Raw genomic sequence first — 26,087 nt, forward strand, 5'->3', positions numbered from 1 at the left:
TATAATGTTTCTATTGGATGGAGGCAACACAGTGAAGGAGTAGAAAAGGTACTGGCTCTAGAAGTCAAATAACAAGATTTCAAATTCTTCCTGTGACATTACCGGTGTGACCTTGGGCAATTTTATTTAACCTCCCTGGGCCTCAGTTTTCCTATCTGGAAAAATGAAGGAGCTGGAAAATATGGCTTCTGTGGTCCTTTTACAGGGTAGCTAGGTGATGCAGTGGATAGACTGCCAGACCTGGAATCAGGAAAACTCCTCTTCTGAGCTCAAATCTGGCCTCAGACTGATGTAGAGTATCACACAAAGCCTCTGATCTTGTCTATTTCAAACAGACCCTGGCCTGGCTGTGTTCCAAGATGCAGCTGCAGCCTTAATCTCTGCTTTCCAACCCTGTCTGTCTCAGACAGGCTCTGGCCTTGAGGTACCCCAGCTACAATGCCAAGCCTCCCCTGACCACTAAGCACCACTATGTGTCCTTTGTTCGGTGAATAACTGACCTCATCTTCATTTGATAAACTTGCCACTATACCACACCTACTCTTTTTGTATATAACCAGGTAGGCTACAAGACTCATTACTCATTGTTGGAGGGATGAAATCCCCCCGCCCTTGAGTCCACTCATAATAAACTCTCTCTCTCCAGCTCGAATACCTGGCTGAGTATTTTCTGTATCAATTGTGCAGTAACAAGACATTTACTACCTCTATGACCCTGGGCAAGTCACTTAACCCTGTTTGCCTCAGTTTCCTCATCTGTAAAATGAGCTGGAGAAGGAAATGGCAAACCACTCTACTATCTTTGCCAAGAAAACTCCAAAGGGGGTCTAACTCATTTGTTTTAGAATAAACGTCGACCTCTCCAAAAAGTAACTTGCAAAGAAATATCCTCATTTCTAGTAAAGTGTTCATTCCCAAGCATTAATAATCCAGGAGTTTCCCATACTCAGTCTCTCAATTTCTTATATGTAGACCTGCTCTCTGTCAGCAAGGGTCTTAGTGAACATCTCTGGTTATTATTTCCCATCCTCCTAGAATAAGAAGGAAGGCAAATAAACTAATTGCTCTTATGTGCGCTGTTCATAAACTCCCTGCCTTCCTAAGTCCCCTTCAGATTGCCTCCTCCTGAGTTTTCCTAATTGAATGAGGTCTGTCAACTGTTCCCTACACTGTGTTTCTCTGTTTTTTCCACAACTCTGAAGAAATTGGCTGCTTTCAACCAAATCTGCTACACCTTTCATAGTTAGGTTCCTAATTTGGTCTACTACTATGAGGGGAAAGCAGAGAAAGAGTGTGAAGAGCATTTAAATACACACAACTACCTAAACAGATTTCAATTAAATTTATTAGATGGTTACAAAAAAATGTGCAAGGAAAAAGACTTGTTTTTTTAAAAAGTGATGGCAGGGCAGCTAGGTGGTGCAGCGGATAGAGCACCAGCCTTGGTGTCAGGAGTACCTGAGTTCAAATCCAGCCTCAGACACTTAACACTTACTAGCTGTGTGACCCTGGGCAAATCACTTAACCCCAAATGCCTCACTTAAAAATTAATTAATTAATTTAAAAAGTGATGGCATTCCACCCCAATTAAAAACAAAAAACTTTCTAACAAACATACATAGTCACTACTATTATTTTTTCAAAGATACCCAGTAACCTAGTACACATCACTGATTCAATGACTTGAACTTATGGAGGACATTGAGGTACTCTCTCATCATCTGTCCATTTATCTTGGGTTTCAATTTCATGTTAAGCTTTTTTGTTCAATGCTGCCCACTATAAAGTTAATTGTCATTAATAGAGAAAATAAATAAAATAGGAGTCAAATATTTCTGAGAGAATGTACATGCATACTGGGATAAGCAGAATGATAAAAAAGGGAGAGGCTACCAAAACACTTGTGGCAATAGCAGAAGCAAACAGGCTGCAAGGGAAAGACCACCAGAAAAACACCTTTGGCTATTTGATTGGACAAAGACAGGGCAGAGGTGAAATGTAAAAGGACTAATTATCCACATTGCAAATCCTGTTGTGCACCAGGGTATTAGCTTCCCAACAGACTATTAGTGGAGATAAGTTAGGTAACTGAATTGGATGCTAATGGTATATAAAGTACTCTGGGATTTCTATGGCTATGATTGGTTATGTATGGGAATAAAAGACTTGTTCTATATCCATAAAAAGACAAGAAAAAGAAAAAAAGTGATGGCACAACAGACTGGGAGGCAGAAAAATGGGTTACATCTTAGATGAGACATTTAACTATGTGATCTTGGGTAAGTTTCTTCACCTCACTGAGCCTCAGTTTCCTAATCTGTAAAATGAAAGACTATATATAACAGTAATTCTATGAATATTCATCAAATGTTAAACCTGGAACAAACACTGTAGTTAAACATATTCCAACCTCTTCATTTCACAGATGAGGAAGAGAGGAAGGTGAAATAGTTTGCCCAAAGTCACAGGAGAAATTCTGTCAGAGATAAGAATATGACCCAGATCCTACGAGACTATCTCAAGCAAAATGCTTTATTCCAATTAATGTAAAAAAAAAAACCCTCAGTCATATCAATCTGGCTGGAGAATGGGACTCTCCATCTTATGGAAACAACTAAGTATCTACTGTGTATATAGTTTTTAAACATTGAAGCATAAAATTTACTAAATCCATTGAAAATATGAAAACATAAATCATTCTCTTCCATTAAAGCTCCCTCTCAATATCCAAGTGGGTAAATTTAAAAAAAAAATTTCCTCAAAGAATCCTTTGGAACTAAGACAATAGCCACTTAACATTTTTATCAAAGGTTAAGGTAAATATGGAACCAAGAGAAAAGACAATAATAATAATACTTAACTGGTATTACTAAAATGAAGTAAAAAATACTACAAACAAGATAATATAGGCCTAGAAAACTTAAGGACTTAAAAAGTAAAAATATACTATCCCACAAAATATAACTAGTCTGATAAGCAAATATATTGCTGATCTTTTTGAGGAATTTCATATTTCAAAGAAATAATTAACAAGCATTTTTAAGCACTTACCATGTGACAGGTGCTGTATTTGACATTTGGGCTTCAAGTACAAAGAACGACCCTACTCAAAAGAAGTTTACCTTCTAATTGAATAGTCAAGTACATAAACAAAGACATAGATAAAACAAGTACAACTATGAAAGGTAACATGATTTGATAAAAAGGATAATGAATTGAGTATCTAGGGAAGAAATCTATACTAACAGAGGTTCTAATGCGAGCTAGCTATGTGACTTTGACAAAGTCTCACAACTCTGTTAAGCCTGGCTGGGGTTTTTTTCACCTGTAACATAAAAAAGAATAGTGTGGGGGCGGCTAGGTGGCACAGTGGATAAAACACCGGCCCTGGGTTCAGGAGTTCCTGAGTTCAAATCCGGCCTCAGACACTTGACACTTACTAGCTGTGTGACCTTGGACAAGTCACTTAAGCCCCGTTGCCCTGCAAAAAAAAAAAAAAAAAGAAAAAGAAAAAGAGTAGTGTGACATAGTGGCCAGGGTGTCAACCCAAGAGTCTGGAAGGCCTGGGTTTCATTCTCTTGTACAGTAACATACTAAAATCCTCATTCTACCTTCTAGAAAAACAAATAGGAGGTACTAAGAAAAAGCAGGAGCAGGATCATCTCCTTTTATACAACAAACCCTAGCATCAGTAAAACATTTTAAACTACTACCAGAGCGCAATGTCGAGGTGACCAGAGGTTCTCTAACAATATGCCAACAAACACTATGAGTTCTGGCAGGTTATCCTAAACAAGAAAAGTTTCTTATGATCCTGGTAACAAATTACATATAAGGACCAGTCTAGCTAATCAATCAACAAACATTTGTTATACAGTTATGTGACCAGGGACATTGTGCTAAGCCTGGGGGATACAAGACTAGTGAAATCATCCCTTCTTACATTGTAACCAAGGAAACTGACAGGAGCTTAGGATAAATCAGAAGTTTCTCCTGTAAGAAGCAAAACCAAAGATGACCAGGTAACAGGACAGACTTATCAAGGAATCAAGGGACTATTAAAGTTTAGATTGTCCAACTAGATATCAGCACAGACACACCTAAGAAGTATGGGGAGATAAATCCTACAGCAGGAAAGTCACTTAGGTGCGACTACTACCTGACCAGAGCTAGGAAGACAGAGATAACCCCAGAGGTCAGCACCATCATTCCAAAAAAAAATTGCCCTGACTCTCAGGAATATGACAAGCACTGAAGCTTTCCCCACCCCACCCCCAAAAAGGAACTTTCCATTTTCAAGTGGTCACCGCATCTATCCTCTATAAAAGCTTTTGCCTTCCTTCTGTTCTAGGAGGAGGATGTTTCTTAAACCACCTTCTCCCTGGGGGGTGAAGTCTTTGAATTCCCACTGGATCACTTTCTCTAGCACCAAATAAAAGAACATTTTAATCCTAATTGAACTGTGTACAAGAGTATAATTCTTTATTGAGGAATATCTAAGGACCCCCCCACCCATCTCCCCTGAGACAGAAACTATGTACATATCCCATAACACACGTCTATATGGCAGACATTATGTTAGGCCTAGGGATGCAAAAACCCAAGTGGAATGGTCCCTGCTTTCAGGGGGCTTACATCTAACAGGGGAGAAACTATGTGCATATATTCATTATATACAAAAAGAGTTCACTAGCCATTTGGGGGAAGGAGGATTAGTAAAGCAGTCTGGGGAAATCTAATGGGTCCCTTCTCAGAATAATATTTTAAAGTGTCTACAATAAAAGACATAGGATTGCAAGGGCATCAATATTCAAATACAGCTACCAAATTATCTTTTTTAAGTTCACAAATCCCAGGTTTTGAACTTCTGGGTTAAGGTTTCATTGAGAAAAAGGCATTTGGAGGGCAGCTAGGTGACACAGTGAATAGAGCACGGGCCCTGAAGTCAGGAGGATCTGAGTTCAAATCCGACCTCAGACACTTTACACTTACTAGTTGTGTGACCCTAGGCAAGTCACTTAACCCTCACTGCCCCACCCCCCCCCAAAAAAAAGGCATTTGAGTTGGTTCTTGAAGGAAATCAGAAATTTCAAGAAGTGGAAGTCAGGAAGGAGTACATTTCAGGCATGTAGGTAGCCAGTACAAAGACACAGGAGACAGAGGATCCCATATAAGAAACAATAAGTAGGCCTGTATGGTTGTCACAGAGTTCACAGAAGGGAGGAATGTCTAAGACAACTAAAAGGTATATGAACTTTAAATGCCAAAAAGAGAAGTTAACATTTGATCCCATAGGTAATAGGAAGGCACTGGAGTTTACTGCTTCCTGGATTTCCTCATGAGTATGTTTTCTTAAAACACAATGCACTTCACTCACCCCTTCAGACTTAATCTCTCTTGTGAATAAGGTACAGCCTTCTATAGCCATAGTCCATTCATCATTTCATACCACCAAGTTTCAACAATGCGTACTGAGGTCAACTTTGTCTCCTCACTTTAAGAGGTCTAATTCATCCTGCCTGTTAGCCTTTCTTTTAGCATTTGTGTGTAGACATCTGGGATCATGGATTTCTATTACTGATTCTTTTCCTTGTATTTTATTTCCCATGCCCTTCCAAGAGTTTCAATTTCTAAGTACAATCAAAGTAGCTTGTTTCAACCCCAGTAATCTAACCCTCCAAGAAGAAAATACACACACACACACACACACACACATCTGCATCATGTAGACTCTTCTTTCTCTCCCAGAGAAGAGAAAAGAAAACCAGGAGGGAAGTAGGAAGTGGCAGAGAGATGGGGGGGGGGGGGGAGCGCCAGAGAAAATAGGAAGATGTGGGTGGCAGGGACTGAGCTCAAGAACACTACTGTAGCTTCCACTGTCACAATTCTCTGATGAATTTAGTAGAGGTCCATGTACATGATAAGCATGTCATAAATGTTTGCCAAATTGAATTTGACGGGAGGAAGTAACGGAAGAACATCAAGACACAAAAAATGACTGCTAGGTGGCAGCTAGGTGGTACAGTGGATAAAGCACCAGTCTTGGATTCAGGAGAACCCGAGTTCAAATCCAGCCTCAGACACTTGACACTTACTAGCTGTGTGGCCTTGGGCAAGTCACTTAACCCTCACTGCCCTGCCAAAAAAAAAAAAAAAAAGAATGCTAAACAAAGCTGAATTTCTTCCTTACCAACAAAATTCAGCATTATATAGTACCCAAGTATGGTGATCCCAGTAATGACACTAACTTAAGATCTAATGTGCTTAGCAGAAGGCCAAGTTCACTGCTAATATGATTTCACTCATTTTCCATTTGAATTATATACCAAGACTGATAGTGAGGAACTCTATTGTACTTTCTTCTCTGAAAAGTCACTTAATCCTGCTATTTAGTGTATCATGGTTTTCATAAGATCATTCTACTGACATCCTTTCATGCATGTTAAATTGCTACCATTCTATTACAGTTTTTGAGTTTCAACTATGGAATTATTCTAATTATTAAGATGTGTTAGGTTTAAAGATGTATGGAGAAAGAGGAATGAGGATTTCTTCCCCGTTCCCTATCCTCCATATTTTAAGAACTTTTCTTTATTAGAAACAATATAGGTATAGTCAATAGAGAGCACCTTTGACCCTGTGTGACCCTGTGAAAGTCACTGAGGCTCTGACATGGTGCTGACCTGATTGGTAGATGGAGTCTTCTGATCTAAGAGTTCTCTATACCAATGAAGTCACAGGTTCTGTCTCAATACCTAGACTTTCTCAAACTTTGAGAATAACATAGCATTTAAGATGGCATAATACCTTGCTCTCCAGTCTTTACATGACAAAAATTTCTTCTTAAAAATTCCTATTCCCTAAAGACAAGTAGTGTGGTGCTCAACTACAAGAATAAAACATACCCCTCTATTTTCTAAAAGCACTATCACTTTAGCTAAAGGAAAGGACCCTCTCTATCCCTTCTACTTAGGGACTTTCTCTTGCTGACTTCTGATCTAGAGACTGGTGTGTATATTTCTGTCAAAAGACTGCTTGTGGACTACAGCATCCATCCATTTCTGCAGAGATTAGAAGCAAGGAGTTTATTGCTCTGCAGATGAAAGACTAAGCTTTAAAGGTCTAAATAAAAGAGGTTAAATGACTAGCCCAAGGTTACACTGCTATTTAGTTTCAGAAGCAAGACTTTAACTCAGCTTTTCTGATTCTCTTTACTACACTTAACTGCCTCTGTGCTCCTCTTAATCTGGTAATGCCTTCGTTTTCAAAAATCTGAAGATAAAAATGAATCACCAGAAAAAAGCAGGAACTACTCACAGTAATAGCTCAGAAAAATGAAACTCTAAAGTTATATATGGTAAAGATTTAATTCAGTAAGCTATGGTGGTTTCCCTTAACCCTCAACTACTTTTCTAAAAATAAGCTATATCTGCTTAAAACTACAAAAGTACAGAAAATAAAATAAATATCATTTAACTATGAGATTGTTTTTCTTCTTCTCTTTCTTCTGTTCTCAAATTTTTGCCTTCTAAACTGTCCAACCGTCCAACACAAAATATTCCTAAACACCTCTTACTCCATTTATAAGAATGTAAAAAAGTTCAAATTAATAAGCAAATGCATACATATTAAATAAGAGACTTTTAAATGTGTTATACCAAATGATTTAGTTATACAGGTAAACAAAGAATCTAAAATGTATTTTTACATTCCCTATGAAAAAAGATTTATAGGATCTAAATATCCCACACACCTTAATTTTCTCCAAAATATCTGATTCCCATTTAAAACTCCCCCAAAAGCTTTCTTTCTCCTACCTTCAAAAAGTTTCTCAAAATTTCTAAGACTTACTTCTGATTATATTAAATGCAAAAAAATATTATGAATTTGGAATGAAATAATATTCTTATATACTTCAAGAATCTGGGATTTCATCAGCCTAGTTACTCTCTTCACTGATGTATGCAAATTGAAATCCTCTTCACTTCAATAGATGGCCTGTGAGAGTTGTTGAGGTCAAAACATTTACTTCTCTAGCTAATAATTTTATGGTGATAAATACTCTTACCATAAAACTAAATAAAATATAGCCTACTATTTCCAAAACTATAGTGGCTTACAGATCTAGCAGTATTTTTTCCAGACCTTTTCATTAGTCCTGTCAGTTAATTTCAATAACAACTGAAATTAGATACATTTCTCCAGAACTGATAAATCAGGTATCTGTCCAAAGTCATGGGTAAGATAGAATATATCCCACACCTTTCATTAACCCACGAATCTTCTGCATTTTAGTTTTACTGACTGATCTGAGTGAAGTACATGCATTTTTTAAATTGTCACGTTTGAAAGGAAGAAATATCAGAATGAATATATTTTGTATTCCCAGTAAAATATCTTTAACAAATGAAGCCTTTGTCCAAAAGGAAGATCTATTAAAAGAGTATATACTGTCATTTGTAAACTACAGAAAGGGACATCAAAAATAATGTGCCATTTGTCCATTTTCCACATTGAAAAATTTCCAAACTAGTCTAAATTAACCCCAGGTTTAAAAATCTTTTTCACATTTACCTTCTAAATTTCTTCCCTAAAATACCTTATTTTTTTTTAATTTGAAAAACAATAAATCAAGTCTGAATTTGTGGATTAGCCACAATACGTTTTAAATCTCAAGAACACTTGCCCATACTTTCCAATTCCCCTTTCAGCTAGCATGTATATGCAGAGGGAATAAGAATCCATTAACATTAGCCTAAGGAAATATAACTAAGGAGGCAAATCAGTTATAAAAACAAATTATTTTTTAATCAGTCGCCATTTTTTATTATCTAAACTATTCCCACTAATATATGGGAAAATTCAAGAGAACAATTCAGGAGAAATTCATATAACTTGACATTATGCCTTACAATTTAAAACAGTCTCTTTTTCCAGATGAATTAGCAGAAACATCAGTTGACATATTTAGCTTCATCAATATGTTTATATGAAACAGACTCCAGCTACACTACCAGGCACATTAACCAAGGTTCTCTAGATTCATTGAAATTTCAAGCATGTAAAATTTCTTTAACAGACACTGCAAAGGTGTGTGCTCGGCAGGAAGAGATGAACCAGCTTAGCTTTATGAAAGAAGCAATTCTTTCTTTTCCTCCAGGGAAAGGAGAACTAGTTAAATTCTCATTTGCTAAAAGACCAAGTTTTCCAGAATACTATATGTAACAACCTCTGAACCAGGATAAATTATTTTTGTTTCACTGTTACCCACCCTTCCCAAATGGTAGATGACTGCCTCTTTCAAATTCACCTGCTATCTACCTACAGGTGCATATATTTGATTTCTTCTCTCTCTGGAATGAAATCTGTAAGGCAGACTGCCACAAAGAAATTTGTTTCCATGCCTGACTATAGTACAAACTACTTTATGACCAAACATGTTAAACTGCAAACTCAAACCTTTGTCTAGCCACCAGGTCTTGTCTAAAGATCTACATGTAAAAAATACAATTTCAAAATGTGGAGAGAACATTGTAGAAAACAATTCATATAAAGAAAGAATTAAAATTGAATTGAAGAATTCAACTCAACATACATTACTAAGAGTCTACTGCGTGCAAAACATCCTAGAAAACAGGATTTGGGACATTAAGTGTGCTGTTACATCCAAAGATTAGGACAACTAGCAATATAGATATGCTTCCTAAAAAAAATTTAAAAATCAGTAGTCAAAAGTCTTTCCTTATACTTAAAAAATGACAATATAAAAGGCTTCAATTTGGATGTCAGCATATGCACAGGAAAATAAAATAATTTCGATTAAAAGAAGAAAAATTGAAGTGAAATCAAATTGCTATAATATTTATTTTAAACCCATAGATAAAATATTTTATATAACAACATAAAGCTATCTAAGTACTACACAGAATTTCTGTATTCAAAGAAAATACAGTTTACTAACAGTAACAATAAAGACATTGCATTTAAGTAGTTATTTTTATTCATATTACCTTAAATGCCATTTCAGTGGAATTGATTGACTAACACAAGAAAATGATCATTAATTGCATTTTATCTGTTGGGCGTTGATATTTTTCTTTTTAACAAAATCCAAGCACTCTAGGCTATGACTGATGAGTGACCTTGAGGCAGCACTTGGAAGGCAGTTACCATGGTAACACAACCACAAAAGTGGCTCATCCTCAGCAAAAGGACCAACCTGGTGCATAAGGATGCAAGATCCTAGGAAAATAAAGCTTTACTAGAAATAGGGTTTTATGTTTGGTTTGTTTTGGTGTAGAAGGGAGACTACAATGTATTTTATTTTATTAATTAAATAAACCAAAAATTCAGCCTTCCTATTTATTTTACCATGTGAAAGACAAAAGTATATTTTTTAAAAGTTATTTCTGATGTCTAATCTAATCTACAATAATTATCATTTTCTTTCTGTTTTCTACTGCACTTTCTAAATTATCAAAACAATTTCTTAGCATAAGATGAACATAAGATTTTTTAAAAGAAATTTAGTTTCCAAAACACATTTCTAAGTTGGTTGTATCAGGTTTTAGTTTTGCTTTTTTTGTTTTTCCCCTCAACTAGAGAGTTCCCTAAAGGCTTGATTAGGTTGTATCTAAATTTTCACTCTTCTCCAGTACAACTGCACAGTAAACAGTTAATATTGGTTGAAATAATTCATTATAAATCAATAAATTATTTTAAATTGATATTTTCCAATACAATTGCTAATTATCTATTTACACTGACTCCTTTTTTTCCCCCACAAATGAAAAAACTAAAGCACCCATAGAAGTTAAGGGACTCACAAAGCTGTTCAAGAGGAATGCTTAAACTAGTGTAAGAACATGGCTAATATGGAAATATGTTTTGCATGACTGCACATGTATAATCTATAGCAAATAGATTGTCTTCTCAAGGAGGGGGAGGGGAAAAAGGAGGGAGAGTGTTTGGAACTTAAAATTTTTTTTTAAATGAATGTTAAAAAAACTTTACATGTAATTGTGAAAAAAATAAGATAAAATTTGCCCCCCTCACTCCCCCCCAAAAGAAACTAGCGCAAAGTCAGAAGACCCACAGAGTGAGCTGATTAACACTTAAGATGCACCCTGGAAATCTGAATCTTCCAACATTTTTATACTATACACCTCAATAAGCTCTAGTCTCTCTCCTGAACTTCAGTGCCACACCACGACCATTTCAAACCATATCATGTACACAAAACTTAGTAACTTTCCCCCACAACCCAGTTTCTACCAAAGGCATCTCCATTTTTTTAGTTTCCCTGAATCTTTACTGTAATGTCATCCTAGCCTCCTCACTCTCAATCATCCCACTTTGGTCAATCAGTTGCCAAATCTTGCCTACCTCCAAAACAATGCTTGAATCTTTCCCTTTTTTACTCCTCAAATAACCACCCGTAGTTTAGTTCTTATAGCCACTGAATGAACTACTGCAATGTCCTGATTTCTCTGCCTTCCTCTTTCTCCCTAGTCCTATCCATCTTGCACAGAGTCATTTTTCTGACACCATCTACTACTGTATCTCTCTACCTACAAAATAGACCTACAATAGATCATGCCTGGGAGGAGCTAAGCCATAGCACCACCCAGAGACTAAGTAGCCTCCTCTTCAACCAGCCAATCCAATCACCACTATCACTGCCAGGACTGCCCTGTAGGTACAACTCACAATCATTGTGTCTAGACAAAACATCACTTCTTTTCCAGTTTATATTGTCTTCACACACACACACACACACACACACACACACACACACACACACACACACACACCCTAAGCCTCATGTGGTATGCAATTTCCTTGAATTAATGGCAGGGGCTGTCTTTGTATCTCTATACCCAAGCACAATGCTTGGCACATATTCAACACTAAATAAATTCTTTTCATTCCCTCATGAAAGCTCAGGGTCTTAAGTTTTTCAAAATTGTTTATCAACAATGTTGTTGTTATTGTCTAAGTTGTCATCGTGCTTAACAAACAGCATCAGTTCTTCCCCATATTTTCTGAAACTGTTCCTATCATCATATCTTCTTACAGCTTAGGAGTATTCCATTACATTCATATATACTATAATCTGTTCAGCGTTAACTGATGTGTATCCCCTTATTTTCCCACTCTTTGCCACTACAAAAATTGCTACCATAAATCTTTTAGTGTATGGGGGAAGGGGAAATTCTTCTTTCTTTGATTCCTTTAGGCTATAGGTCTGGTATAGGTCACCAATGAGTCAAAGGCTATGCAGCTTAGTAACTTTGGGGACAATTTGTCCAAACTGCTTTCCAAAATGGCTGGACCCATTCACAGCAATGACCTTAACTTCTCATGGACAAAGGGGAAGAAGAGGGCCCAGCAGGGTTTGGAAATGGTCAGGAAATATATCCCGACAGTGGCTCAGATCCCAGCAAAAGAAAGAAAAATTCACTAATCAGAGAAAGTTGTTCCAGGGCCAGAATCTAAGTTATCATTAAGGAGGTAGGATGATGGCCAGAGAACTGACAGCATAATTTGGAAATGGCAGAAATAAACGCAATTGACTGATGTGACTGAGATTGAAAAAGTATTTCATATTGCTAGACTCTCAGCTCCTTGAGAAGAGATATCATCATCCTGTTCATCTTTGGATCCCATTCTTAATGGATATAGTAAGGCAAAGTGATTCAGCTGCCAAAATGGCCTTTCTAAAATGCAGATATGAACATCTCACTGCCCTTGTCAATAAACTTCAATAGCTCCCTACTGCTTGCAGGATCAAATATAAAATGCTCTGTTTAGCATTCAAAGCCCTTCATAACCTGCTCCCCCTTCTGCCTTTTCAATCTTCTTACACATTACTCCCCCTACCCCATGCATTCTGCAATTCAATGACACAGGCCTCCCTGCAGTTTATTGAACTAGAAACTCCATCTTCAGACTCTGTTTTTTCACTATCTCTTATACCTGGAATGTTCTTCCTCTCCATCTCCATCCCCTGCTTCTCCTGGCTTCCTTCAAATTCCAGCAAAAACCTCATCTTCTACAAGAAACCTTTCCTAGTCTTCCTTAATGCTAGTTCCATCCCTCTGCTGCTTATCTCCAATTTATCCTTAATATATCTTGCTTGTACAAAATTGTTTGCATGCCACTTACCCATTAGATTAAGGCCCTTGAGCACAAGGACTAGTTTTTGCCTATCTTTGTATCCCCAGCATTTAGAAGTGTCTATCACATTGTAGATGGTTAATAAGTGCTTTGTTAACTTGATTTGACTTGGATAGAGAGCAGGCCTAGAAGCTACAAAGGAGTTATAGGCTGAAGTTCTATCTGACACATACAGACTTGAGGGACCCTATGCAAGTCACTTAACTTCTCAGTTCCCTAAGACTGCAAGTCTGTGATGTCAACCTCACTAGAGTCTGACATCACATCTGTAAGTTCTTGAGAAGGTACCAACCTGAATTGGTTGAGTTTCCTCATCAAAGAATTCCCTAGATCAATGAAATCAGAGGTTCAGTCCCTAGGTGGTGCAGTGGAGAAAGTGTTGAGCCTGCAGTCAGAAAAATCTAGTTCAGATCCAGATTCAGAAGCATACTAACTGTGTGATCCTTGGCAAGTCACTTAACCTCTGACTCAGTTTCTCAATTGTGAAATGAGAATAACAACCATACCTACCATACAAGGTTGTTGTGAGGATCAAATGAGATAATATTTGTAAAAGCACTTCACAGGGGAGCTAGGTGGTACAGTGGATAAAGCACCAGCCCTGGAATCAGGAGGTCCTGAGTTCAAATCTGACCTCTGACACTTACTATCTATGTGACCCTGGGCAAGTCACTTAACTCTTATTGCCCCACCAAAAAAAAAAAAAAAAAAAGCACTTCACAGTGTCTGACACATAGCAGACACTTAATAAATGTTGTTCCCTTCCCTTTCCTATTCTAACATTACAGAAACACAACCAATTTCTAACTGCATCTCAATGCCTAACTAGCCCAATTTCCTTAAGGCTGAGTGGATATTGACAAGGCAATAAGAGAAAGAAAGGACTATATATCCTCTTAACATTTTGGGGAGGAGTTGCTGAGACACCACTGCAAGGTACTTAAGTAAGTTGTGAGTCATTCCTTCTTTACCACATGGCTTACCCATGCTCTCCAATTTCCCTTCATCTAGTCTTAGAGACAAACTGAATATTACCATCTGCCCAGTCCACCTACAAAGGGGATTTAACCTATTCAGCTCTGGAACTCCTACTCTGGGGCCCAAGCTGTCCTGCCTATTAAGTTCAGGAGAATTCACATAGCTAGGGAGTCCACCATATTTACCTACCCCAGGTATGCTTCAAATTCTACCCTAGCCATATTGTTGCCACACATTCTACTGTTTCCCATGTCCCCCTCATCCCAAAGCAATATTTCCAAAGCATTTTAATCAAATCCACTCAGCATCCCTATGACTTTGCAAAGCAGAACATTCCTCCTTGGCAACCTTTCTCACTATATATGTTGTCTTCCCCTATTAAAATGTAAGCTCTTTGAAAGCAGTGACTCTTGCTTATGTATTCATACCCCCTAAGTTTAGCACAGTGCTAAGCATAAAGGAAGTGCTTAATAAATGATTTTTCATTCGTTTATTTATTCTTGCTGTCAACATAAGTTCCAGGCAAACTACAGCAGAGGTGGCTTTGTGAAAAAGGCCAAACCCGGGGGCAGCTAGGTGGCGCAGTGGATAGAGCACCGGCCCTGGAGTCAGGAGTACCGGAGTTCAAATCCGGCCTCAGACACTTAACACTTACTAGCTGTGTGACCCTGGGCAAGTCACTTAACCCCAATTGCCTCACTAAAAATAAAAACAAATTTAAAAAAAAAAAAAGGCCAAACCCCTTCAGGATTCCTTCAATCCCCCTCTGGCTGGCTGAAAGAAATCTCACTACCACTACACAGTTTTTGTGCATTTGTTAGTAGCTCTTAAAACAACATTTCACCAAGATTCACATCACTGTTAAAGTGAAAAGGAAAGGTTCTCCACAGCCTGGGCAAACAAGAAATGGGAACTAGAAGAGAATAGAAAACAAGGAAAGCTGATTGGCCCCACACACAGAAAAGACTGATTCCCCTTCTCTGGAGACTAAGCAAAAATTGTAGAAGATTATGGCCTAGCTCAACAGCTGTATCTCATTTTCTGGAAGTGGAAGGAGATTGAGAAGTCCAAGCAAAGCAATAACCAAAAGAAGAAACAGAGACCACAAGGTTTAGATGCAGTAGAGACTGGAGGTGAGCAATGAAAGAAAACCTTTGGAAACGGTTCAACTGGATAACAAAGCATTAGTGCCCACCTTAGAAGCACAGAGGTCTCTCTCTGCCAAGTTAACCTCTGAATCACTAAAGTTCTAGGTCCTCAAGAAGACAGCATCATGACCACTCAGATTAAGTTGTGGAAATATTACCTGGAAAAAAAAGGTATGATTATGTACACAAATGAAGCTAGGAAGGCTCCCATAGGAGATGAAAACCCAGAAGTGATTGCACATATATAACCTCTATCAAAACGCTTACTGTCTCAATAGGGGGAGAAGGGAAGGAGGGAGGGAAAGAATTTGAAACACAAAAATTTTTTTAAACTAATACTAAAAATTGTTCTTACATGTATTTGGGGAAATAAAATAAAAGACATTATTATTCTCCAAAACTGACCAAAAAAAAAAAAAGAAAAGAAAGAGAGACAAGAGAAAATTGCCCAGATCTCTTAGAACTAGAGGGCAAGCTAGAAAGAATCCATAGCTATGGAAAGAATCCATAGGTTTGTTTGAAACAAACCCCAAAATGAAAATGGCCAGGAACATGACATATGGTCAAAGAGAAAATACTGCAAGCAGACAGAAAGAAATGCTTAAAGTTTTGAGAAGACACAGTCAGGAACAAATATAATTTAGGAGCCACCACTATAAATCAGAAGAGTTTTTAGTTTATTTTTCTTCAGTTTTTTTTTTTCTGTTTTCTTTCACAACCTGACTAATATGGAAATGTCTTGCATGACTACACATGTATAACTTATATTGAATAGCTTGCCGTCATGGGGGGAGGGAGGGACGGAGGAAGAGAATTTGGAGCACAAAGGCTTTAAAATGAACATTAAAAATTGTTTTCACATGTAATTGGGGGGAAATAAAATTCCAAATAAATAAACTAAGCTTAATTCTATAGGCAATGGGGGGGGGGGGTTTACACCATTAATGAAAAAGAAGACTTCCCAAGCACTCCAGATGAAAAAAAAAAAACAGTTCAGTAAAATCTTTGAAGTACAAACACAGGAGTTAAGAAAAATATTAAAAGGTAAATATGCTGTGTGACCCTGGGCAAGTCACTTAACCCTCACTGCCCTCTGCAAAAAAAAAAAAGTAAATATGAACAAACTAATAATTGACTAAAAAAGGATAAATTGCTTACATTCTAATAAGGGGAGCTGATAAATGTGCCCCCTTTAAACTCTCTCATTATCAGGTTTCTTAAAGGGAGTCTAATTAGACAAGCCTTGGGGGCAGTTCTATTATATCTTGATCTTAAGAGAAGTAGATGTCTATTATTAAAAATTAAAAAATTAAAAAGAGGAAAGGGGTTGGGGGAGCAATAGCTGACATTTAAACCTCACTTTTCACCTAAACTAGACAAAGGAAGGAAGAATTACACATACACTCACACACAAAAAAAAATATATCTCACCTGGGGAAGCTAGGTGGTGCAGTGGACAGAGCAGCACGGGCCCTGGATTCAGGAGGATCTGAGTTCAAATCCAGCCTCAAACACATAACACTTACTAGCTGTGTGACCCTGGGCAAGTCACTTAACCCCAATTGCCTCACCAAAAAAAAAAAAAAAAAACCCATCTCACCCAACAGGTAAATTGTTTGTCCTTCATCCTCAAATAGGAACACAACATTGGGTAGTGATGTCATGACTTGCAGTGAATTGGATTTAAGTGAGGGAAGGCTGTGTAGAGTTACTAGCCTCACTCTCTCCTCCAGAGCCATCTGGGTCCAGTGACAAGATATACATCAAGATGACTGAAGACAGCCCAGATGTTTGAGGTAATTGGGGTTAAGTGGCTTGCCTAGGGTCACACAGCTAGTAAGTGTCAAGTGTCTGAGGCTGGATTTGAACTCAGGTCCTCCTGACTCCAGGGCTAGTGCTCTATCTACTGAACCCCCTAGCTGTCCCACAACAGGGAAATAAGGAGGAAAAGGGAGAGAAATGGGGGGATTAGAAGGAAAATTAGGAGAGAGGAATTATTCCTAAGCAAAACAAACTAAATTTGTATAAAAGCATTTGTAGTTCTTTTTGAAGTAGCAAATGGAAATCTGATGGGTGTCCATAAATTGGAAACAAAAGATATATAAATGTGATGGAATACTATTGTGCAGTTAGAAATGATAAAGGGGATGTTTTTAAAGAAACCTAGAAAGACTTATGAACTGGTACAAAGTGAAGTGATCTGAACAAGAAGAACAATCTATACCACTAAAACAATAAAGACAAACACTAAAAGAATTATGGACTCTAATTTAATAATTAAACATAATTCCAGAAAACTAATGATGACAAACTCCAATCCAAACTCCAATAAAGTGAAAAGCCAATAATGATTAAGAGAAGAGACAGTGAAGAGAGGAGGGAGAATACTAGGGCAGACCATAGTATACATTATCAGATGTGGTCAATGTACTGGGTATTTTTGCTTAATTATTCTTCTTTCTTACAAAAAAGTGCTCTTTGGGGCAGCTAGGTGGTACAGTGGATAGAGCACCAGCCCTGGATTCAGGAGAACCTGAGTTCAAATCCAGATTCAGACACTTAACACTTACTACCCATGTGACCCTGGGGGCAAGTCACTTAAGGCCAATTGCCTCACCAAAAAAAATCAAATCAAATCAAATCAAATCAAATCAAATCAAACAAACAAAAACCAAAGAAGGGCTCCTCTCCAGTTAGGAAAGGTAGGGGAAAATAAAACTATTTCCAGGAATGACTGATATGGAAAAAGACATCAATAAGGGAAGTAAAGATTGAGTCTCTCTCACTTTGACGGCTTTTTATTAATATCTATTAATATGGTTACAAGAGAGTATTCTTCTATGTAAAAGCACCAAGTACAGAACCACAGGGGAAAATATACATTTTAACAAAATAGCTGATCTATGGATAAAAAGTTTTAATTTCTACTATATACATGTTCTTGGTTCAAAAAAAAAACAACTGGCATCCCAATTAAGAACCAAAGAACAAGGAGCCAACAGCTCTGCTCTAAGTCAACATTTAGAAAAGGAAGAAAATACAGAAGGCAGAGTATACCATTCAAAAGCTCAGGAGTAAAAACAATGAGTTTTTCAAACCATCTACAGATTTTTTAGGTAAAAGCACTTAAGCCATTTCTAAAATGGAGACTTTTAATATTGGTGTTTACTTACCAAATAATTTTTTTTCCTAACATGGTGGGAAAGGCAGGCCATTTTTTCCCAATAGCTCTTATGATTCTAGATAAAATCTAAATATACACTAAAAATTACATACTATAAAAGCTAAAATTTGGAAATTTTCTCCAACACAATTTTTTTTTTGAGGGGCAATGAGGGTTAAGTGACTTGCCCAGGGTCACATAGCTAGTGAGTGTCAAGTGTCTGAGGCTGGATTTGAACTCAGGTTCTCCTGAATCCAGGGCCAGTGCTCTATCCACTGCACCACCTAACTGCCCCCTCCAACACAAATTATTAAAGTTATATGTTTTGGTTTTTAATAACAAATGTTTCAAAATTTTGTCAAATTTTGCTGTAGAATTTGACACCCATAGAGTTAATAAAATTTATTCTGGATCAACTTAAACATAAGAGCCATTCTAATCTTGGTTTACCAAGGTAATTGTTTATTGAAATAACTAATTGTGAATGCTTCTAAAAATATGCTATTGCATGTTAAGGCCAAAGTTCAGAAAATCCATTGCTTTCTGAAATATTTCTACAGGGAAATAGTCCCGTTACTAGGGCAAGGCATAATAACATTGTGATGAGAGCCATGGACAAAACCAAGTTGTCATAACTAAAGAAAACAATTAGGTAAAAAGCAGCATACTTTCTCTCTCCTCAGAATCAGTGGAAATAATACTGAATTTGGAGCTAAAGACACCAGTGAGAATCCCAGATCTGCCACTTCTGTATAACCTGGGGCAAGTTATTTATCTCTGAGCCTGTTTCCTTTTCTGTGAAATAAGGGTGACTAGATGACCTCTAAAGATCCTCTCAGCTCTAAATCTATGATCCTTACCATCCATCAGTAAATTATCAGAGCAATTTGATTCAAAGTAGCCCAGAAGCCCAATCCCAAACTATTCCTCACAAGTCTGCTCAAAGTGGTAGAAAAGCATTTCTTTGTAAGACAGATAATGTGAGATTCCAGGCATCAAAAAATGTGAAGGAAAAAAAATATTTAACCCTAGGAAAGATGATTTAAGAATCAAAGAGCTTCTTCTGAGAAAAAAGCAAGAACTGAAGCGGACCAAAAAGCAAGCAAGGCAGGTATTTTGAGAAAATAAGACTGTATGGCATAAGAGGAAATAATTTTTTAGTTTTTTTTTTTTTATATCCATTTCTATCAATGAAATTGTAGGCTCCCAAGGGAATTCCTTAGCATAAAAAGCCGGCTAAGTTGTAGCTGTGGGCAGGTTTCCACTATTTCCATTATCTTGAAAAAACCTTCCTTTGACCCCATGCCCTTAACAAATTTAGGTAACAATTTACCAACACAAAGCAGATTAGAGAGCAAATAAGAAGAGAGCAAAGAGGATACTATAGGCAAACACAGTGAAAGCAACAAGAAATCACAGCTGACTTACAAAAGCAAACCCCCCCTCCAAAAAAAAAAACTACAAAAAAACAGACACAACACTTTTCATTTTCAAGATTTCACTTTCGAAGGTTCATTTTGTCTTAGGAACAAAAACAGAATTTTCTAAATAGCTGTAAAGGAAAAACAAAAACACTACAACAAAATACAACTTGAAGAAAAAGTAACATTTTAACCCTATTGGTCTCAACACAAGCCATGCCTTTTTCTCAAAATGTTGCTTACAGAAAACTTGAACTTAGCCTATCATCAGTACTTTTTTTTTTAGCAAAGTTTACATCTATATATATATTTTTTTCCTGTTCAAGGGGATCCTGCCCAAATACAATACTTGGTTTAAAAAAGCAGGGTAGAACTAAGAAACATTTTAAAATCATCACCACCACCCCCCAATCTATCCAAATTAATTATGTAAATGGGTTTTTTTGTGCTTAAAGGAGATATACACAGGCCCAGAAAATTCAACTATCTAAATTTCATTCCCTAGTGGCATCAAATATGCAAATATACCTTTGATTTCATTCAAGTTATTTCCTCCAAACTTTTGTGTCTCCCTAAATGTTAGTGCCTTCCCTGGGAGATTACCTCCAAATCATTCTACATAAATCTTGTTCATACATCATTGTTTACATATTACCTCCCCCTTTAGATTGCGAGCTCTTTGAGGGAAGGGGCTCTTTTCACCTTTTTTTATATCACCAGAAGAATTTAGCACAATGCTTGGTCTGCAGACTGCAACCCATCTGATGACCTGCCCATTCTGTGCAACACGTGTCCATGTTCTCCCAAGAGTTCATGTATGTAAAGTACTTGGGATTTCTCATAGTCTCTTGACATTTTGTGCATGTCAAAAAAGTCTGTAAAAGGAAATTCAATTCAAACCAGGCTAGCTGTCCCCATTGGTTATTCAATATTTAGGGCAAGTGCCAATCCATTTGTTTCCTCTTTTTTATATGGCACCAAGCTGAGTTTTCAAAAGGCCAAATTAAAACACTGCCACCTTGTTTTCAATCCTCCATTATTGACAGTCAACAAACAAGTATTTCTTGAAAAGCATTTTATTTTAGTTATGCATTATGCTGAGCACTAGGAGTTTATAAAGGAACATAAACTACTGAGATTATGAGACATTTGAAAAGACAAACACACTGAAAAACTGAAAAAAAAAGACCCAATGCAATGTATAGCAGTGTAAAATTGATTGGTAAAGACAAAGACCATTGAAAAGCATGTTTGAAGTTCCAAGAAAAGTAAAATTTAAGCTTGAAGGAAGATAGGATTTGGATAACTGAAGAACAGTATTTCAGACAAATGAAAAATAGGCAAGGATAGAGGGGTGAATGAAAACAAACAACCCTGTGTACAGAGCATTACAAAACCAGCCTGACTTCAGCAAAAGCTGTGTCTGAAGGAGTAAGAGTCCAAGCAAGGAGCAGCTAGTTGGCTCAGTGGATAGAGCACCAGCCCTCGAGTTAGGAGGACCTGAGTTCAAATCCAGCCTCGGACACTTAGTACTTACTAGCTGCGTGACCCTGGGCAAGTCACTTAACCCCAATTGCCCCGCCCAAAAAAAAAAAAAAAGAGTCCAAGCAAAACTACTAACAAAAAATAAGATGGGGGAACTCAATTCAACAAACATTAGGAAAGCATACTATTTGCTAAAGACAATACTAAGCATAAGGGGGCAGCTAGATGGCACAGTGGTTAAAGCACCGGCCCTGGATTCAGAAGTACTTGAGTTCAAATCCGGCCTCAGATACTTGACACTTACTAGCTGTGTGACCCTGGGCAAGTCACTTAACCCCCATTGCCTGCAAAAAAAAAAAAAAAATACTAAGCATAAACATATACCAAAAGTCACTGCCTTCAAGGAGCTTACATTCTACAGCAAGTAAATTCAAGATAATCTGAAGTTAAAGAAAACTTTTAAGTAGAATATCAGAAAAGGTATTCCCTAGGAAACAGCACTTGAACCATAACCTGAAGTTAAGAATTCAGAGAGATGGAGAGGAGACAACCCATTCTGGGGATACAGGTAAAAAAGGGAGGGGGTAGCTAGGTAGCAAAGTGGATAGAGCACCGGCCCTGGAGTCAGGAGGACCTGAGTTCAAATCCAGCCTCAGACACTTAACATCTACCAGCTGTGTGACCCTGGGCAAGTCACTTAACCCCAATTGCCTCACCCAAAAAAAAAAAAGTGGAAGAGTTGAGAGAGAGGGGGAACATATGGAGATATAAAATACTGGCAACATTAGGAGAACAGCAAGTAGGTCAGTGTAGATAGAATATAGAGTCTATGAATGTTAATAATGTGATGTAAGTCTGGAAAAGTAGGATACTGTTCCTTAAATGTCAGGCTTTTAAGATAGAAGGGAAAGGTGATAGGAAAAAAGGGGGTGACCAGAATCAAAGTAGAGGACATGGGATAAGAGGAATGATATGGCCAAGGATTATGACAGACAGCAAAGGTTAAAAGGACCAAAGGTCAATGTCATCCCACTATGTGTTAAAATTAGACTTTTAACTTTAACCCTGAAAAAAGTGATAGGAAAATTAATTCAAATCTAAGAACTTTCTCCTAGTGCCCTGGGGAGGAAATCCTGATAAAGTATTCTTAAATTTATGCTTTCTATGTAAAAATGAGAGTAAAAATTTCGGGGGGAAGGAATGTTAAAATTATATTTACATGTAGTTGAGGTTAAATAAAATATCAAATAAAAAATAATTAAAATTAAAACGAGAGCTTTAAGGTGTCTTCCAACTATCAAAAATTCTAGGAAATGAGTGAGAAGGTGACTGTTCACAAAAATACATAAATATGAAAAGTCCCTTGTAAAAGGGTAATCCCCATAAGGCAGAGACCTGACAACTGGAAAATTAACTCTTTAAAAGCTGGTTAAGGGGGGGCAGCTAGATGGCACAGTGGATAAAGCACTGGCCCTGGATTCAGGAGGACCTGAGTTTGAATTCAGTATCAGACACTTGACACTTACTAGCTGTGTGACCCTGGGCAAGTTGTTAACTCTCATTGCCCCACAAAAACAAACAAACCAAAAAAAGCTGGTTAAAACAGTCATACCTTTTAAATTAATTATCTCAGTAATTATATAGTGCTTCAATATTGTTATGGCTCTGCCCGGAAATGGATGAAATGAAGGTAGGATTGCAGTTTGCAAAGCATTTCTAATACCCTATAACCTCTCACTATTATACTTTCAGACTCCCAATGATGCCTTCAGTCAGAAAAATAATGCAACAGTGCTTGCTTTCTGGGGGTGCACTAGAAACTTGTCCAATAAACAGAAAAGATGTCCAGTGTCCTAAAAATCATTTTATACAGACCTGGAAAATGCTAGCAATAGCAATAAGGCAAAAGAAAGAAATTAAAGCTAAGCCAACAAAGCATTTATTAAGTACCTATAATGTGTCAAGCACTGATCAAAGTGCTGGGAATAGTAGTAGCCCTCCACCAGTCGAGGATGGCCATGGATCAGCACCTTGAAGAGCCAAAGGCCACAGTGTGGCTGTGCAGTCTGATACGGGAGCCGAAGCTCCTGAGTGACTTATAACGGGTAACTGCCACATCCGGTGTTCTATCTACCCCATAAGGAGTAGCTGGAGTGTCCTCTCCAGGGCGCTGGCCTGGGCGGATCAATATGGAAAACAAGCTATTGCCCATGCAGCAGGTTTTCCCTCTCTGTGACACTGGTGGATCCAAAGGAGAGGCAGAGCCAATACAGTTTGGCACCAGTGCCGCTGCAGGAGTTGCCAGAGGGATGTGATGTCCAACATCCAACTGCCTAACGGACTTCAACTCCTGATTTTTCCTCGGGGTTAACTCCCAAAGCCTTTCCCATATATGGCTATAGCCCCAAGGCAGTGGAGGTTTAAAATCAGGGTTTCCTTCCCCTAGGCAGCTTGCCAGCCAAGGCTAACTAGCCCCACCTGCCCAAAGCGACTGGTTTTTAAGGCGCCAGTGACTCGCCTTCGCCCCTTCTCCTGTTAGTGGAAACATTTCCGCCAAGAGAAGGCCAGGAGTTGGGCTTCGGTTGTCAGAGGCTATTTGAGACGCACGCTATTGGAGCATTTTATAAGTGCTGGGAATACAGTAAAGTAAAAGACAGCTCTCCATGAGCTTACAATCTAATACTGGAGACAATATGAAAATAACTATATACAAGCAAGATATATGTATTATATCCAAAATAAACTGAATGTAATTATCAAAGAGAAGGCACTACCATTGAAAAGTAAATGGATGGCAAAGAAGTGGAAATTGAAAGAATTACCATCAATTGGGGAATGGCTGAACAAGTTGTGGTATATGAATGTAATGGAATACTACTGAGCTATAAGAAATGATGAGCAGGCAGATTTCAGAAAAACCTGGAAAGACTTAAGTGGACTGATGCTGAGTAAAGTGAATAGAACCAGAACACTATACACAGTAACAGCAACATTGTGGAATGATCAACTGTGATAGACTTAGCTCTTCTCAGCAATACAATGATCCAAGACAATTCCAAAGGATTCATGATGGAAAATGTTCTCCACATCTGAAAAAAGAACTGTGGAATATGAATGCAGATTAAAGCATACTATTTATACCTTTTTGTTGTTGTTTTTTTCTTTTTTTGAGGTTTTCCCTTTTGTTGATTTTTCTTTCACAATATGACTACTACAGAAATATGTTTATTGTGATTGTACATATATAACCTATATCAGATTGGTTTGCCTTGGGGAGGGAAAAGGAAGGGAGGGAGAAAAATCTGGAACTCAAAATCTTATAAAAAACAAATGTTGAAAACTATCTTTACATGTAACTAGAAAATAATAAAATACTTTTTAAGATTTAAAAAAAAGAAAAGGAAAATGGAAAGGTTTCTTGTGAAGATGATGGCAGAGATAAGGAAGAGAGATTTCCAAGCACAGAGAAACAGCAAGTGAAAAAGCCTAGAGTCAGACGTCAATATGGCTGAGTATCAGTAAGAACTACAGTGAACTCCCCTGCTCTCCCCTCCCACCCCCCAAAAAAACCCTCCTCCAAACAGTTCTAGAAAATGTACCAGACCAATCCTGATGGGTAAATTCAAGAAATAAATCACAGCGAGTCATTTTTCAAGGGAAGCTAGGTGACATAGCGGGTAGAGTACAAGGCCTGAAGTCAGGAAGAATCATCTTTCTGAGTTCAAATCTGACCTCAGACACTTGCTAGCTGTGTGACCGTGGGCAAGTCACTTACCCCCGTTTGCCTCAGTTTCCTCATCTGTAAAATGAGCTGGAAAAGGCAATAGCAAACCACTCCAGTATCTCTGCCAAGAAAACCCCAAATGGGGTCACAAAGAGTCAAACAAAACAAAAATGACCAAACAATAATGACTCACTTTTCTAGCCCACAGCAGCATAGGAGAAACAGGCAGAGACATCTGTGGATACTAGAGACAAGGTCTGGACAGGAATAACCTCTTGAAACAAACTCCAAAATGAAAACTCCCAGGAATATTATAGCCAAAAACCAGAGCTTCCAGATCAAAGAAAAAATACTGCAGCCAATCAGAAATAATTCAACTATCAAGGTGCCACAGTTAGGATCAGAACAATTTAGAACCCACAGCTATAAGGAGCAGAGAGTTTGGAATATGCCATATTCCAGAAGGCAAAGTTTCTAGCATTATAGCCAAGAATAACTTACCTGCTCAAACTGAGTATAATACAACAGAGGAAAAAAATGGCCCTTTAATGCCATATAGATGATTGGGGGGGGGGGGCGCAATGGGGGTTAAGTGACTTGCCTAGGGTCACACAGCTAGTAAGTGTCAAGTGTCTGAGGCCGGATTTGAACTCAGGTACTCCTGAATCCAGGGCCGGTGCTTTATCCACTGAGCCACCTAGCTGCCCCCATATAGATGATTTGTAAGCACTCCTGATGAAAAGACCACAGCTGAGTAGAAATTCTGAAGTACAAAGGAGTTAAGAGAAGCATAAAAAGATAAACACAAATGAACAACAACAAAAGTCTAAACAAGGATAAACTACTTACATTCTACCATGGGGAAATGGCATGTGTCCTCTCTCAACTCTATGATCTTCAAGGGTCATAGAGGGACTCTTAATTAGACAGAAGACCTGAGAGTGGTTCTGTTATTCTTTATGACCTTAAGGGAAGAATAGAAAGAGAAC

The 26,087-nt window shown here is 37.8% G+C and overlaps 1 protein-coding gene across 4 annotated transcripts in view; it reads right to left on the minus strand.

Annotated features, from left to right (window-relative positions):
• NCOA3 (nuclear receptor coactivator 3) overlaps positions 1-26,087 on the minus strand; it is a 206,826-nt gene that overhangs the window by 157,911 nt on the left and 22,828 nt on the right. The window contains exon 2 of one of the 4 annotated variants that reach the window (XM_043989115.1): positions 15,353-15,463. The exons of the other annotated variants lie outside the window; for them this stretch is intronic. The gene's annotated coding sequence lies outside the window, so the exon portion shown is untranslated. The remainder of the gene's footprint in view (positions 1-15,352; positions 15,464-26,087) is intronic. 4 annotated transcript variants of the gene reach the window in all.

The sequence above is a fragment of the Dromiciops gliroides genome, chromosome 2 (assembly GCF_019393635.1).
Source record: "Dromiciops gliroides isolate mDroGli1 chromosome 2, mDroGli1.pri, whole genome shotgun sequence".
In the NCBI taxonomy this organism is placed as follows: domain Eukaryota; kingdom Metazoa; phylum Chordata; class Mammalia; order Microbiotheria; family Microbiotheriidae; genus Dromiciops; species Dromiciops gliroides.